The 15,570-nt window shown below is 31.4% G+C and overlaps 1 long non-coding RNA gene across 2 annotated transcripts; it reads right to left on the bottom strand.

Moving 5' to 3' along the window:
* Positions 1–240: 240 nt before the first annotated feature.
* On the bottom strand, positions 241–15,279 carry LOC143081997 (uncharacterized). Of its 2 annotated transcripts, none has more exons than XR_012980208.1 (4): positions 15,113–15,279; positions 14,645–14,757; positions 9,698–9,857; positions 241–414 (listed from the first exon to the last, which is right to left on the bottom strand). It is a non-coding gene; the product is annotated as an uncharacterized LOC143081997 (long non-coding RNA). The 2 variants fall into 2 exon arrangements; XR_012980207.1 differs by lacking the exon at positions 241–414 and adding an exon at positions 5,566–5,674.
* Positions 15,280–15,570: the final 291 nt, after the last annotated feature.

The raw sequence follows: 15,570 nt of genomic DNA, 5'->3' as shown, positions 1-15,570 counted from the left end.
TTGTTATTTCAATGTCATTATATACTTTGATTATGGATGTTACAATTTTTATTGTTAAAATAAACATAGACTTTTTGTTACGTTATCTTGAAACAGCTGAAGAATATAATACTAGGAGACTATCAATCATTTTCGTTCAGATCTCCACAGTTTTAGGAAATCACGAAATATAATAAGTATTAAAAAAAAGATGAAATAGGCTCTACAGTTTATTTTACATATCTGATTAAGGGTGTACATGATAGAACGAGAACTACGGTTGTTTATTGCTTATTTTGTGTTTAGAACTTTTAAGATATTTTGCAGTGATATATGTCTTTATTCTTGTATCATGACGAGAGATCAAATTTGACATATTCTTCACCACTAGTATCTTTATTCGTCACAATCTACATCCTTTTCTACTCGCGAAACCTGCAAAACGTAAACGCTCGTGAATGGTAACAGCATTTTTTTATTTATGCAGTCCAGAAAGACAAATAATTGTTAAGGTTTGTTTGTTTCTGTGAGATTTGGAAACCTGAAAAAAGTTATGTAAATCAGTCTTTCTTAACAAGATGACAAAATTAAAAGCATAGTGTAAAGAAACTTGCTACTATACAATATGCAATAGAAGAATTGAGAATTGAGGAATATGACAGTTCTTGTCCATATGTTTTTTTATGTCTTTTGTCATTTGATTTTGCCATATGATTATGGACTTTCCGATTAGATTTTCCTCTGAGTTCAGTATTTTTGTGATTTTACTTTTTCTTCAACACAGAGAGAAAATCCCGCACCTAGAATACACACTAAACTCTAAAACATATAAACGAACTGAAGTTATAAAAAAAAAAAAACCAAACAAGACTAACAATGCAGAGAGGCTCGTTTAAACATGTCAAACCTCTACCCAATGTAGAATAAACCAATATACAACAGTTTGACTGATTACATCTTAAATAATTTGGAAAAAAAAAGAACGGAACAACAACATTCGAAAAATTCCAAGCGTCTAAAGTGCTTTAAATACACTTGATAGCATTGTTAAGGTAAGAGTATGCATAAATAATCATCGGAAGAAAAATGGAACATTTCTGGGAATTTCCCAATTTAATGTTTAGATGTTCTTTCACTAAAGGGCTCCCAGCTAATATCCCAATACGTTTTAGTTTTAGAATGATGTGATCATTACCCATGTAAGATAAACAACACCATAAACAAGAAGCATGGAGTCAGTAAATTACTTTTATTTTCCAGGATGGCATCATCCAGTTCTAAGCTGTGTGGTTCATGCAAATTTAGACAGATTACATCAGCTGCGGTGTTCTGGTGCACGACCTGTGACGAAGGATTGTGTAGCCAATGCGTTGAACATCACAAGACTAACAAGGCGAGTCGTACACACCAGTCAATACCAATCAGTATGTATATAAATGTTGAATCATTTTCTTCTAGCTTCAAGCAGAAATGCGAGAAACATGATGAGAAGAAAATATTTTACTGTCCTGACCACGAAATTACTACCTGTAGATTGTGCATACAAGAAAATCATTGGCTGTGCTCCGGGTTAAAACCAATAATCGAAGTTGCACGTCATGCAGAGAACTCCGTCGATTTATTGGATGTCGAAACAGGGTTTGAAGAACTTGGAAAAACTTTGGAAGAACTTAAAAAAAACAGAACTCAGAACATCAGTGAAATAAAAGATGACAAGAAAACTATCCATACGAAAATTGAGTCTATAAGAGAACAATTTGATAAACATTTAGATGATATTGAGTCAAGTATATTTAAAGATTTAGATACATACGCCAATTGGAATTTGTCCGAAGGTCACCAGTTGTTGTCAGATTTGAAAGAAAAGGAACAAGGCATTGAACAGACAAGGACAATAATAAATATGATAAAACAAATAAATGATGGATTATCAGATGTTCAGGTCTTTTTAATCACAAAAGAATTTAGGACAAAATTACACGAGTTAGAAAAGTGGTCTTCTGCAATTTGTCAACTAGATGCATCAAAGGTAACTTCTCTACAGTTAAAAATCAATCCAAACATAGAAAAAATGTTTTCGGAATTGAGATCAGTTTACGTGCAATTACAAGTTTACCGGAAATCCTGCCAGATTAACGTTCGAGCATGGGAGCAAAAAAGAGCGCAAGTTAATGTTCCGACTATAATATCTATTAAAAGTCGTAATATAGATAATATTCAACTGATACTTGAACGTACATTTCTGTTAACGAAAGATACACACAGAGGATGTATTATTGTCCCAGACGGTAGAATGGTTTTTGCTCTTTGTTTTGCAAATCAACTGTCAGTGTACAAAAAGGATGGAACGATTTCTACACATATAAAAGTTGAAAAATGTCCCAACGATTTGGCTGTGATTAACAATAACACTGTGGCAGTATCGTGTAGAGATTCTAAATTAATCAACATTGTGAACATTGATGAGGAGATTGTGAAGCAAAGCATTGATGTCGGTGGTGCATGTCACGGTTTATCTTACTACAAGAGTAAACTTTATGTCCTCGTCAAAAACAAGGGAATATGTGAGTTTAATTTGGATGGATGTTTGTACAGAACAATCCTAAAAGACGTACCAGACAGCAATGACTACTTATCCATTCACAATGACAAGTTTGTTTATACTAGTAATGAGTGTGCATGGAATTGTAACATTTTATGCTGTGATTTAAGCGGGAAACAGATATGGCAATCCCCTTTCGCCGATTCTGGTATTACAGTCGACCAGTTTGGTAATTATTTTGCTGCACACTACTGGTCAAATACATTAAAAATCATATCTACGGACGGTAAAAGAGTAAAAGATCTTTTATCCAAAAGGGACGGGATTTCTCGTCCAGAAGGCTTGTACTTTGACAAAAGTAATAATACTTTACTTGTTACCTGCGAAAGAGGGATGGCCGCCCTATATCGTGTTATTTGATTTGCCCATGTGAATTCAAACCATTACTCAAACATACTGAAATTACTTAGATATATTACCTGTGCGGCTTAAATATACTGACATCAGATTTATTTACTTGCAATTGCTTTAATTGAAATTAGTTACATTTCATTTTTTTTGTACCACGATACCATAAATTGATGATGTTGACGAACATATTTAAAACTGTACAAAGTCTGTCGGACGGTTCATGTCCACGTCACAAACTTTCAGTAGTTTGATAAATAATTAAAATGACCTGAATCTAAGCCTTGCTTTTAATCAGTTCCTCTAATTTCATAAATTTATATTTCAGTCGACACAATTTTGCGTTTATTTTTTCCTTTATAGACTTGACATTGTCACAGTAACTTTTTACACCACTGGGTCGATGCCACTGCTGGTGGACGTTTCGTCCCCGAGGGTATCACTAGCCCAGTAGTCAACACTTCGGTGTTGACATGAATATCAATAATGTGGTCATTTTTATAAATTTCCTGTTTACAAAACTTTTTCGAAAAACTGAGGATTTTCTTATCCCAGGCATAGATTACCTTAGCCGTATTTGGCACAACTTTTTGGAATTTTTAATTCGCAATGTTCTTTAACTTTGTACTTGTTTGGCTTTATAAATATTTTGATATGAGCGTCACTGATGAGTCTTATGTAGACGAAACGCGCGTCTGGCGTACTAAATTATAAACCTGGTACCTCTGATAACTTTTTATAATGATAAAAAAGATAGACGGAAGATATCAAAGTACGACAAACATTATGACAAACTGCCAACACCATTATAAATGTCGACATATATCACACAATAGTGTGGGAGACACCCTCTACTTATAAAGTTGATACAATTGTTATCTGCACAAAATATAAAAAAAACCTAAAAATCTTAGTAAATACCTAAAATTGGCTGAGAAACTCACTGCTAATATTGACAGTACTGTGTTTATGATACTATACATATTGAATTATGTATAAGATTGATTTAATGTATTTCGATGTAGTTTAAATTTCATCATATATTTGTTTATGTAATATGGTGCATATATAATAAAATTTTCAAACATTGTATATATCCTGTTAACTGTACTTGGTATAGAACTAAAACATTATTTAACGATAAAAAAAACATTAAAAACAGCAGTTAAAGTACTAACCAGAGCACAGAAAACTAAAGACTGAGCAACTCGGCACCCACTCCAAAAAATAAAATAAAAATGAAAAATAAGAACAGACCTTGGGTGAACCCAGGTAATACAGAAAGTAAAACAGATCCTGCTGCATATGTGACACCCATTGTGTTGTTCGTGTAGGTACAAACTCAGGGATAAGTCTAATTTGATGATAAACAAAGTGAATGGACATCATCTATATAGCGGAACAGGAAATTAAAGGATAACGATAGCGTCTTTTCAATCTCCATACGACGATCCTGTATAAGCAAGTCGATATGAATGGAGAGACAATCAGACAAGAAGATGAGCGCAGTTGGTTCCCATCAAAATGTCTTAAAGTAAGCATCTTCATAATATTTGTTTCAGAGAGTTTTTTTCATTTTTTTACAAAGTAGGATTTGTACCTCCCTAAACAAAGATATTTGTATCAGAGTTAGTCATTATTTTTTATGAAACAAAGCATAACATTTTGTTTTAATTTGACTTTAAGTTTGGAATGAATCAAACTTATGTCAAGGTTCGAAAAGTCGAATGCTTTTATACTGTTACAGGAGAAAAGTTTCTAAGATTGCATGTGTAACAGATTAGTGAAAAACTGTTCCTGTTTGCCTAATGTTATCCCAAGTTCTCTAATAAACTGACGATTGTTAAAGTATATATGTTTTATTTATACGTGTTGTTTACGTGTATTTCTATAGTTCACATTTACAATACATTTCAATAAGATATAAATTTTCAGAATACGATGGTCAAGTTTACGTTTAAATCCTTACCTGGTTAGTACGATATAAAGTTTTAGATAAAATGTAGAATATAATACGGTCAACTACTAACTAGCGTTCAAATACCAAAAGTGCAATCCCCCAAACCCTAGAGCTTACGTATTTCTATCCCAAAAATGACGTCATAGGCCCGGCCGGGCTTTCTGTGTCCCGGTGAGTGTCCCGCTGGGGAAAACAAAATGGACGGAACTACAAGAGTTGTCAATAAAAGGAGATAGAATAAAAGATAAGAAAGTTAACCAAACCCCTGAAAAGTTTAAGGACTTACAGTAAAATGACTACCGTCACACATGTAGTACTCTAACATATCTTCTGAGTTGGGTCCGATAACTTTCAATGTAATTGATTAAATTACAATTACTTTGTCATTTGTACGATTAAATTTAATTAATGATTACATCATTCCTGAAAGTATCTGATTAAATTGGCAAAGTTATCATGATTACATCTGATTACAATGAATTTGGAAAAATCATTTGAATGATGCGAATGAATAAACATTCAATATAACTATAGCATTTATTTAAAAAAAAAATAGGATTTTGTTTGATATCTTATAAGATAATAACTTCAAAGTTCATCTATTTAGTAAAACCACATAAATTCACAACATATATACATGAACATTGTGTCACTTGTTATGACCCATTACGCTCATTATCTGAATAATTCAACTGCATTTTAATAAAGGTTTATAAAGCCTTTAAGGGTTTGGTGTGTGTCTTCTGACCTCCTCCAGACTTTAAATGTATTTAAAGGTGCAGTTGCTGGAAGTTAAATATGAGTGAAATAAATTTACCAGTTAAAAACTATGAAATATTCTTAATAGAATCGCTTATTAAATTTTGAAAATGATGAATTGAATACAAGTACTAAAAATCATTGCATTATACATGTCCAGTTCAAATACATAGCAATTTTTTTTTATTTTAAACAACATATTTGTCCAACTTTAAATTAGTTTGTGCTACTAAGATAAATTTTCACTTGTCTGATTTATCCTCAATCAAACATGTATACTGCCCTACAGCTACACACAATTGGTATTAATTGCAATAAAAACAAACTTTAATTGGTCTGCTACCTGTCAATTCAAAGTTGACAAAAATCACAATATCAACAAAATATTATAATTCATGGGTTAACATGGTTTAAAATAATGGTCAAAGAAAAGTATTACTTGAATATAAAAGAGGGACGAAAGATACCAAAGGGACAGTCAAACTCATAAATCTAAAACAAACTGACAACGCCATGGCTAAAAATAAAAAAAGACAAACAGAAAAACAATAGTACACACGACACAACATAGAAAACTAAAGAATAAACAACACGAACCCCACAAAAAATATAACAGCTATCAAATACATGTATATATATATCGTGTTTATAGACTTTTATATATATGAAAACTATGAAATATTCTTAATAGAATCGCTTATTAAATTTTGAAAATGATGAATTGAATACAAGTACTAAAAATCATTGCATTATACATGTCCAGTTCAAATACATAGCATTTTTTTTTTATTTTAAACAACATATTTGTCCAACTTTAAATTAGTTTGTGCTACTAAGATAAATTTTCACTTGTCTGATTTATCCTCAATCAAACATGTATATTGCCCTACAGCTACACACAATTGGTATTATTTCAATAAGACGCCAGTGTTTGTGGACAATTGATTTGTCAAACCTACTTGAATACAAAGAAAAGACGGCCCAGACAAATAAAATCCCGTTTGTTGTTAGCTTTCATCCTGACCTGACAAATCTTTCATCAATTGTCCACAAACACTGGCGTCTTATTGAAATAATACCAATTGTGTGTAGCTGTAGGGCAATATACATGAATTATAATATTTTGTTGATATTGTGATTTTTGTCAACTTTGAATTGACAGGTAGCAGACCAATTAACTTAAATCAAGAGGTTATAAGAACAAAAATATTTCAGAAGCTTTCGGTAAAGCAAAAGAAAAAGACCGAACATGTCACATCCGGTCTCATATGATAGCTTCTTTCACACTGATTCCAAAAATGTATAGTTTCTATATACTTTTGTATGTAGAATGGGAGATAATTGGCCACTTCCGGTTTGTTGGAAGTCATTTTTAGTCTTCAGTAATCTGTTCATGTATCTATATGACAAAATATATGGATTCTGGGTACTTTTAGGTGAAAGAAATTGCAAAAATAGCTACTTCCGGTTTTCTAAAGGTCACTTCCGGTAGCCATTTTTCAAGGTCATTAGTCACTTAACCTTTTGTATGAGGTCAAATGTCTTTATAATGAACTTAATTGAAGTTATAATCAAATAACTTCATATGAAGACATTTCAGGGGCACCAACTCCTATAAGATGCCATTTAATTGTATAAGACTAAATGTAACATATCTTCATTACAATAAAGCTGACATTTTGCACTTGTTCTTTTATGTGTATCTCTCAAAGTGTCGGAGAAAATGCAAAAACAAGCAAAAGTCACAATTTAGAACTTGACCTTGACCTTTGACCTTGACCTCATTTTCCAAGTTGGGACCCATTGGACTCAAATAAAAACATTCCAGGGTTATACGGTTAACGGTTTATGAGTTAAATAAACATACCGACAAATTTATTTTGTAAAGGTAGATAACTCCTATAAAATTTCATCAAATCGCTTCGATCCAAATGCGCCAAAAATTACTGAGGATGTAACGAACAATTTGTAAAAAGAATTTTGTTGCTATCTTTTTTTGTTACGAAGGAGATGCACACAGATGATAAACAGTGAATAGGGAGATAACTCTTACAAAGAAAATGGTTCGGCTTAGCGGGGTAAAATTTAAAAGCGCATAAACTATACGATACCATATGAGAAATATCTAAGCGACGTATTGCGAAACAAACATTTATCGCAAGAACAAAATTTGGCGGAAAAAAAATAATAATCAGAAGAAAAACAATAAGTCTTTCCACAGAAAAGTGGAAAGACTTAATTATCTTGAAATCATACAAATTAATTTATAGAAATTCATACAATTAATCGAACATCTATAAATGTGTTAAACTTTTATTCCAACTTCATGTAGTTGTAGCTACAAACATATTTTATGCAACATCAATCAATATGTTACACTTTTCCTCAACTCTTGTATAGATTAAGCTACAAAAATATTTTTTTGTCATGCATCCGATTTCACCTTGAGAGATGCACACGCCTGATGAAGCTAATTTGTTTAGCGAAATATTGCGTATTTCTATTTAACATCTAATAGAACTTTTTAATGTATTAATTAGTGTGTTTAAGTTATATTCTTAGACATTTATATAATTTTAATTCAGTAACTGTATCAGTTTATTTTCACAAACTGATCCACGCTTAAATAGATTGAATGTTGATTGTTGCTATTTTTAGACATTATATATATATATATATATATATATATATATATATGTATATTCGACCTTTTTCCTGTTTGAATGGTTTACATAAGTGATGTATGTGATCCTTTATATCTCGATGTTCGGTGTAAGCCAAGTCTCCGTGTTGAAGACCGTACTTTGATATATAAAGGTTATACTTACCACATATTTATAGGATCAATATTAAACATTTTGGGATATAAAAATTAACAAAAGAGGTATATTCCAATTTCAATTTACATATATTATGTCCGACTCTACGATATTTTTCTTGGACACAATTACATGTACATTTATTAGGGACGGTGTCATATCAACAGCCTTCTTTTGTAAACCTACAGGTAAAAACCAGTACCTTTCTCTCCAAAGCTGTCACCCAAATACTGTACAATGCGTATCACGTACAAAAGATATCAGAGTAACATTTACAGTTTCTAAGATATATGTTCTAAACAAAAGATATCAGAGTAACAGTTACTCAAATTCAGTACCCAAAACCCTCCTTCCTTGATGGGTGCATTTTACATAGACAAATAAAATCGTATAATATAATCCAAATGAGGATGTTAATTTGATGTATGCCTTTTTGTGCTTCTTCGTTACATTTGTTGTTTTTATAGTGATTACGATGATAACACAATGTTCACTGTTATACCCCTATTTTTGACATTCTCACCTATTGTGTCTGTTTGTTTTGTTCACGCATCGGTGACAATATAATGGAATTTGATGCGACTGTCATACAAGTGAGAGGTTTAGCTAGTATAAAACCAGATTCAATCCACCATTTTCTACATTTGAAAATGCCTGTACCAAGTCAGGAATATGACAGTTCTTGTCCATTCGTTTTTGATGCGTTTTGTTATTTGATTTTGCCATGTGATTATGGACTTTCCGAATTGATTTTCCTCTGAGTTCAGTATTTTTGTGATTTTATTTTTTACATGAACTTTGCGGTTTTGTTTACCAAACGATATTATAGGAAATGGAATATTGATAATGGGTTCGTATGTGTTAATACTGACAGCTGCAACGACATATTACAGTACAAACAGAAGAGGCGAAATAGTTCCATTTAATTTATCATACAATCCCGCCTTTACTAACCTGTACCGCTGGACCAGTGCCAATTCGGGATTTAGTAGAGAACTCTTTACAATCATAAATATTGAAACAACAATTAACAACGTTTGGCTCGTTATAATTTGAATAACAATCAAGATTATTATTGCATATGACTACCACGTGACAAGATATTGATGAGGGATATTAGTTATTCGAAATATTCATACTTTTTTCTATGATTTTGCTTTTGATGTGGTGTTGTTGTACCCTGTTAGACATGCTTATTATATATATTCGACGTCTTTTGGTACAACTTACCATCTTTTTTGTAGATAATAAAACCATAAGGACTAATGTTGGCATTTGCGCAGTATAAGAATTTGTCTTTCTTACATTGCTCTGTTTCATTCTGTTTGCACATTGATCCCGCTCTTATAATGTCTGTTTCATTTATGTATAAACACACACAACTGTCTTGCTGATTATATTAATGAAAAAAGTTGAAAATAGTCAATGTTTTCATGACAAGTTACATGTAGCTACCTTGATTTCAAGCAACAAGTTTGATATTATATTGTATGATGAACGCAAAGAGGTCGTCTGATGATTTACCACGTTTATTGTGTTTTAAGAGTAAATGACATCACCGGCAAGGACGATAGTTGTGAAAATGGTACACTGCAGTTTTGTTACAATATTGGATATCTAGAGCTTCTTAAAACACCGTAGAAACATCGGAATTGCCCTAGACCTTAATATCATTGCACGCAGCTGCAAAAATGTCTAGCTTGTCACTCGCAAGAAAAAGGTTCGTGCTTAACCAAGACGTGCAAATGCAGAAAAGCTATGGTACCGTGTGGAAGTAAAATTCATTCTAAGCATACATGCAATAATACAATTAGCGAAGAAAACTAAGATCACCTGACTGTGGCATCTATATTTAATGTTTATGCAGCATTTGAATTATAGAATTAATACATTTTTAAGTTATCATTATTGTTTTCTTTTAAAGATATAGTTTATTGTATTATTGAAACATTTCAAATGCATATTTGAAAAAAACCCTATATGGTCCAAATACTCATATGGTCCGGCCTGTTAATAACCAAACGAGAGTATATATACTCATATGGTGGGACCATATGAGTATATGCATATGGTCATGACCATACGCGAATGGTCTAAATACTCATATGGTCCGGAACAGATACAATGCTTTATCAAAGCGTATCAATTAATATACAAATTGTTTGTCCACAATCATCTTGAGTTATCATAATTAAAGTTCGGAATAAAGTGTTTCATGATATATACTGGCTATAATTCATCTATTTAAACAGATTAATTTTTTCACGGTAATATTTGCTATTTTCGTCGATAAAGATTCACATACATGATGAATATAGACAGGAATCACGGATGTCATTCGGTTAATCGTGAACAATTTGTGAAAAAATACATAATGGTGGTAAAATATTACGATTGGATCAGGAAAGCTCTCGTATAAGTTACAAGATAAAAAATAAAAATAAAACTGTTTGTCAAAACAAAAAATGGTCTGTTCTATAACTAGTATTTCTTTAAAAGAGATATCTCATTCTGTGAAAATATTCGTAATCCACCAATATTAAAACCTTTGGCAAGAAACGCATGTGCATTACAAAACGTAATTTACTATGTGTTTCAATTGTTTTTAAGTAAGTCTTTCTATACTTAGTGACGGATAGCATGGCATCTTATAAGGGCAATCAAAGTTTATAACAGAACTATGTCAATCATAAAATTAAAAATCAAACCAAAGAAAGGAAAACAAAATTAACGCCAAAAAATAATTGAAAAGAAGAAAAAAGTAATAGAGCACATTCACAAGCAGGAGTGTCATGTTTGCTTCTGTTTATAGTGAAACTATCTTTATTCAACTACTTTAACATAGTGGTATTTACTATAAAAAGTTTATATCTTGAATTTTGAGAAAAACATATATATTTATTAATTGCAAATAAACACGTAAATTTTACAGTGCTTTATGAATATTCGTAAGGTTTCTTAACGTAGAATATCGCGGTACATTTTGATCTGTTTGTATTGACCCAGGTCTATGTATACGAGAACTTGAAAATGGCAGTCGCAAGAATTGTGTGCGTTGTCACAGTGGGAAAATGGACATAAACTGATTTTAAAACTTGTCGGACATTTTGTAAAAGGTTGTGTAAAATCAATATTTTTCTTATATTTGCAACATTTCACTAAGGGGTTTTGTTTTTTTTAGTGTGAAGGATTTAAGTAAAGTTTATTAGATTAATCTATTCGTATTTCATGTTTCAATTTGTTTTGTTCTATTGGTAATTGTTATCTAGTATGTGCTACATTTTGTTTTTAATCGATTAATAGAATTTGCACCCATTCAGAGAAATATTTGTCAAATCTATTCAAGTAAATTATGGTTTGTTATATAAACTGTTTTATTATGTCAATGTGGCAGATTTGATTTAGTATTACAATGAGAAGTTCAAACTCTGTACATTTGTATTACATGCTGAAGTTATTAAATTATACATCGCTACCTAGAGTCATTTTGCGAGGGAAAGTGTCAGAGTCAGTACAGACTCGTCGTACTATGTATTGTGCTATTGTGGTTCCAGGCCAACACACCTCCCAGTCACACGATATATCCAATTTCTATTTGTCCCAATTTATATTACCTGTACACCTTTATAGTTATTGTTTTCATTCATTGTGGACACAACAAAGGACAAGAATCACTTATGGCACAAAATATCAACTTTATCATAAAACACCAAAAAGGACAAAGTTTGATTCGTAAATGGACCTAATGCAGATGTTGTTAAGCTAAATAAATCAATTATTTTCATAAAAGTACATAACATTCTCAAGTGAGCCCATTCTGGAAATTTAGTCAAAATATTTCAGGCTTAAAAGCTTTAAGAAAACCTTGGCCACCTGCAATCCAAAAATGTTTGTAAGTAAAAGGTTTCAATTTTGATATAACATTCATCAATATAAATATTTAGTAAAGGGGTCATAGCTTCATTTCTTTAAAAAAAAATGTGGACTTTTGTTTGTCTTAGTAGTATTATCACAAGTATATATATGTGAAATTTGTAATTGTTTTTGTCTGATTTAAGGTAGATTCAGGGTATACCGCCATCTCGGATTGTACAATCCTAGGACATAAACGGTCTAGTTCTTTGCCCAAATCTGGAAATTTGGAGACATATTTGCGTTGTTATTGGTTTGATTGTTTATTCATAAAGAGAAAAACTAGTGAATCATTGCATTATCTTTTTTTCTACAAGTACCAAATATTTGTGTTTAAGAATCATTTTTTATTCAAATTAGCCATTTAAAGGAAGATATTTAATTACGTATTGGTTACGTGCCACATAAATGATTGTTGAATATAATATTATGATAAGATTAAAACTATGTTATTCTTATGTGTCGATTAGTTAAATTTTAAATATGCCGTTTTCCGTACGAATAGATTAAGACATAAAACATAAATCGTAAAAGATCGACCGTAAAGAATTAATGGTCACGGGTTAAATTCTTGTGTAACGTGATTTAATGTTGTATATGTATTTTATATAAATGCTGCTGAATTAAGTAAAGATGAAAAAAAAGTGCACGTGACATCTGAACGAATTCATTGAATGCATATCTCATTCATTTCGTAGAATAGTACATAGTAATACATGTATTGTAGTGTGATGTAATGTGAAATTTAATATATTTGTATTTTAAAAACACTGAACTGTTAAATTATCCATGAATATGGTATTGTTGTTTAATAGTTGTGGCGTTTACTCATTTGGAACCAGAGAACAGTGTTAGTTATTTGTTTACCCAAGATAAGACTCTATAACATGAACATAAAATAGAATTACAAACTAAGTCATAAACGTCTTGTTTGCGTAAGATAAATTAGTATCAGATTATTACATGGCACTTTTAAGTAGTCAGCACTTCGGTGTTGACATGAATATCAATTATATGGTCATTTTTATAAATTTTCTGTTTACAAAACTTTTGAATTTTTCGAAAAACTAAGGATTTTCTTACCCCAGGAGTAGATTACCTTAGCCGTATTTGGCACAATTTTTGGTAATTTTGGGTCCTCAATGCTCTTCAACTTTGTATTTGTTTGGCTTTTTAACTATTTTGATCTGAGCGTCACTGATGAGTCTTATGTAGACGAAACGCGCGTCTGGCGTATAAAATTAGAATCCTGGTACTTTTGATAACTATTAATAGCAGAATGTATTATCAGCCCAAGTACTGAAGGCTGGAGGGCTGATATTGACCAAGGGCTGATAATAAATCTGATATGAAAAATGACATACTATGATCTTTCTATTATATGCTTCAACAATGGATAACATAACAGTTTAATATATCAAACATTTGAGTAGTTCTCCAGATGAAGTTCAAATGAAATGTTTATGGCAGAAAGACGCCATATGTAATACATCGGTTATGAAACAATTTTATCATATGCCTCAACAGAGGAGACAAAACAAAAGTATCACATTTCTTTTTACAAATGACGATAAAAAAAACCTAACAAAACATAATTACATAAAAAAAAATAATTGTATCATTTGTTTAGCATTTGCATACTATAATTTCCTGCTTCCTAATATTTAGTTTGTATCTTACATATTATATTCTTTTTCTCAAGAGCACGACATATGTATAGGCTTGACAAAATTGCAAACATTCCCGCAATTAATTTCCCAAATACGAAATACAATCCCGTTAACTTTTCTTAGAATGTAACCTACCGATTTAGACTTATCACCAAGTTTGTGCTGCAATGAACACGACGGGTGCCACATGTGAAGCAGGATCTGCTAGCTCGTCCGGAGCACATTATATCACCGCTAGTTTTTGGTGGGGTTAGTGTTGTTCCGTTGATTGTTTTTCTATGCTGTGCTTTGTGTACTACTGTTTTTTTTGTTGGTCTATTCTATTTTAATATTTTCCATGGTATTGACAGTTTATATCGTTTAACGAGTTTGCATGCTATGTCCCTTTGGTATATCATCCCTTTCATTTATCTTGTATGCGTGGAATTGATACAATTGTTGAATAATATTTTTTTTCCTTTCCATTATAACAACTTGTTGATATTTTTATTGGAGAGTACTGTTTTTTGTTTGTTGTAATTCTGTGGTAAATACTTTTAACAATAGTTATACATATACATAGAATATCGATGTCTAATAAATTAAATTAATCTACCTTTAAACCAATATATGCATAGGCTTGACAAGATATCAAACAGTCCTGCAATTGATTTCCGTATCTAACAACTGTGGTTTTTACTATGTCTTCCTGTTTAACATGGTAGCATTCTGAAGTACAAATGAACAAATAGACAAAATTTAAAATTCAAGTAAAGCATGGAATGACAACATCATGAACTGTTCGACCGGATTTGTGACGCCTCAATTTTCGTAATCGAGTTTCTTCAGTATATTAACTATACGTGCGATATAAGGATTTTTTTTTATGAATAACGGTTAACAAAACTGTTTTCATTTTTCATAATTTCAGTCTTGTTCTTTCGTTATGAAAAATCATTTCTTAATAACGCAACAAATGTTGGAAACAATAAAAAAAAAAGATGCGCAGAACAATGCTACACAAAGTGATGTAACTGTACTATCATCAACATATACACATTATAGGTTTCATAGACATACTTACTTTTATATTCAACCCAAGGTGTATATTCTACAGATGCATCTACCCATCCATATTGTCCATTTATGTTGTTAGAAACCTGGATTTCCTCAAATAAACCAATCAGCTTGCAGCTATTTCTTGCTTCTTTCCATGTATTTTTACGTCTTTTGAAATATGCAGTTGGTATTTCAGCTAAAATTGAATTATAAAATTACAAATATATATTTCTTTTCTATAAACTGGTTGTTTATCGAAGTTACAAAAAATTAAAAATAACAAAAATACCGAACTCAGAGGAAAATTCAAAACGGAAAGTCTATAATCAAAAAGAAAAATCAAAAGCTCAAAACACATCAAACGAATGGATAACTACTTTCACATTCCCGACTTGGAACAGGCATTTTCTTGTGAAGAAATAGTTGTATAGTCAACTTTAACTTTAACTTAGTACTTGTTTGGCTTTCTAACTATTGAGATCA

This window comes from Mytilus galloprovincialis, chromosome 7 (assembly GCF_965363235.1).
Source record: "Mytilus galloprovincialis chromosome 7, xbMytGall1.hap1.1, whole genome shotgun sequence".
In the NCBI taxonomy this organism is placed as follows: Eukaryota; Metazoa; Mollusca; class Bivalvia; order Mytilida; family Mytilidae; genus Mytilus; species Mytilus galloprovincialis.
Note: the sequence above shows the minus strand (reverse complement) of the source record. Positions and strands in the feature narration are given on the sequence as shown.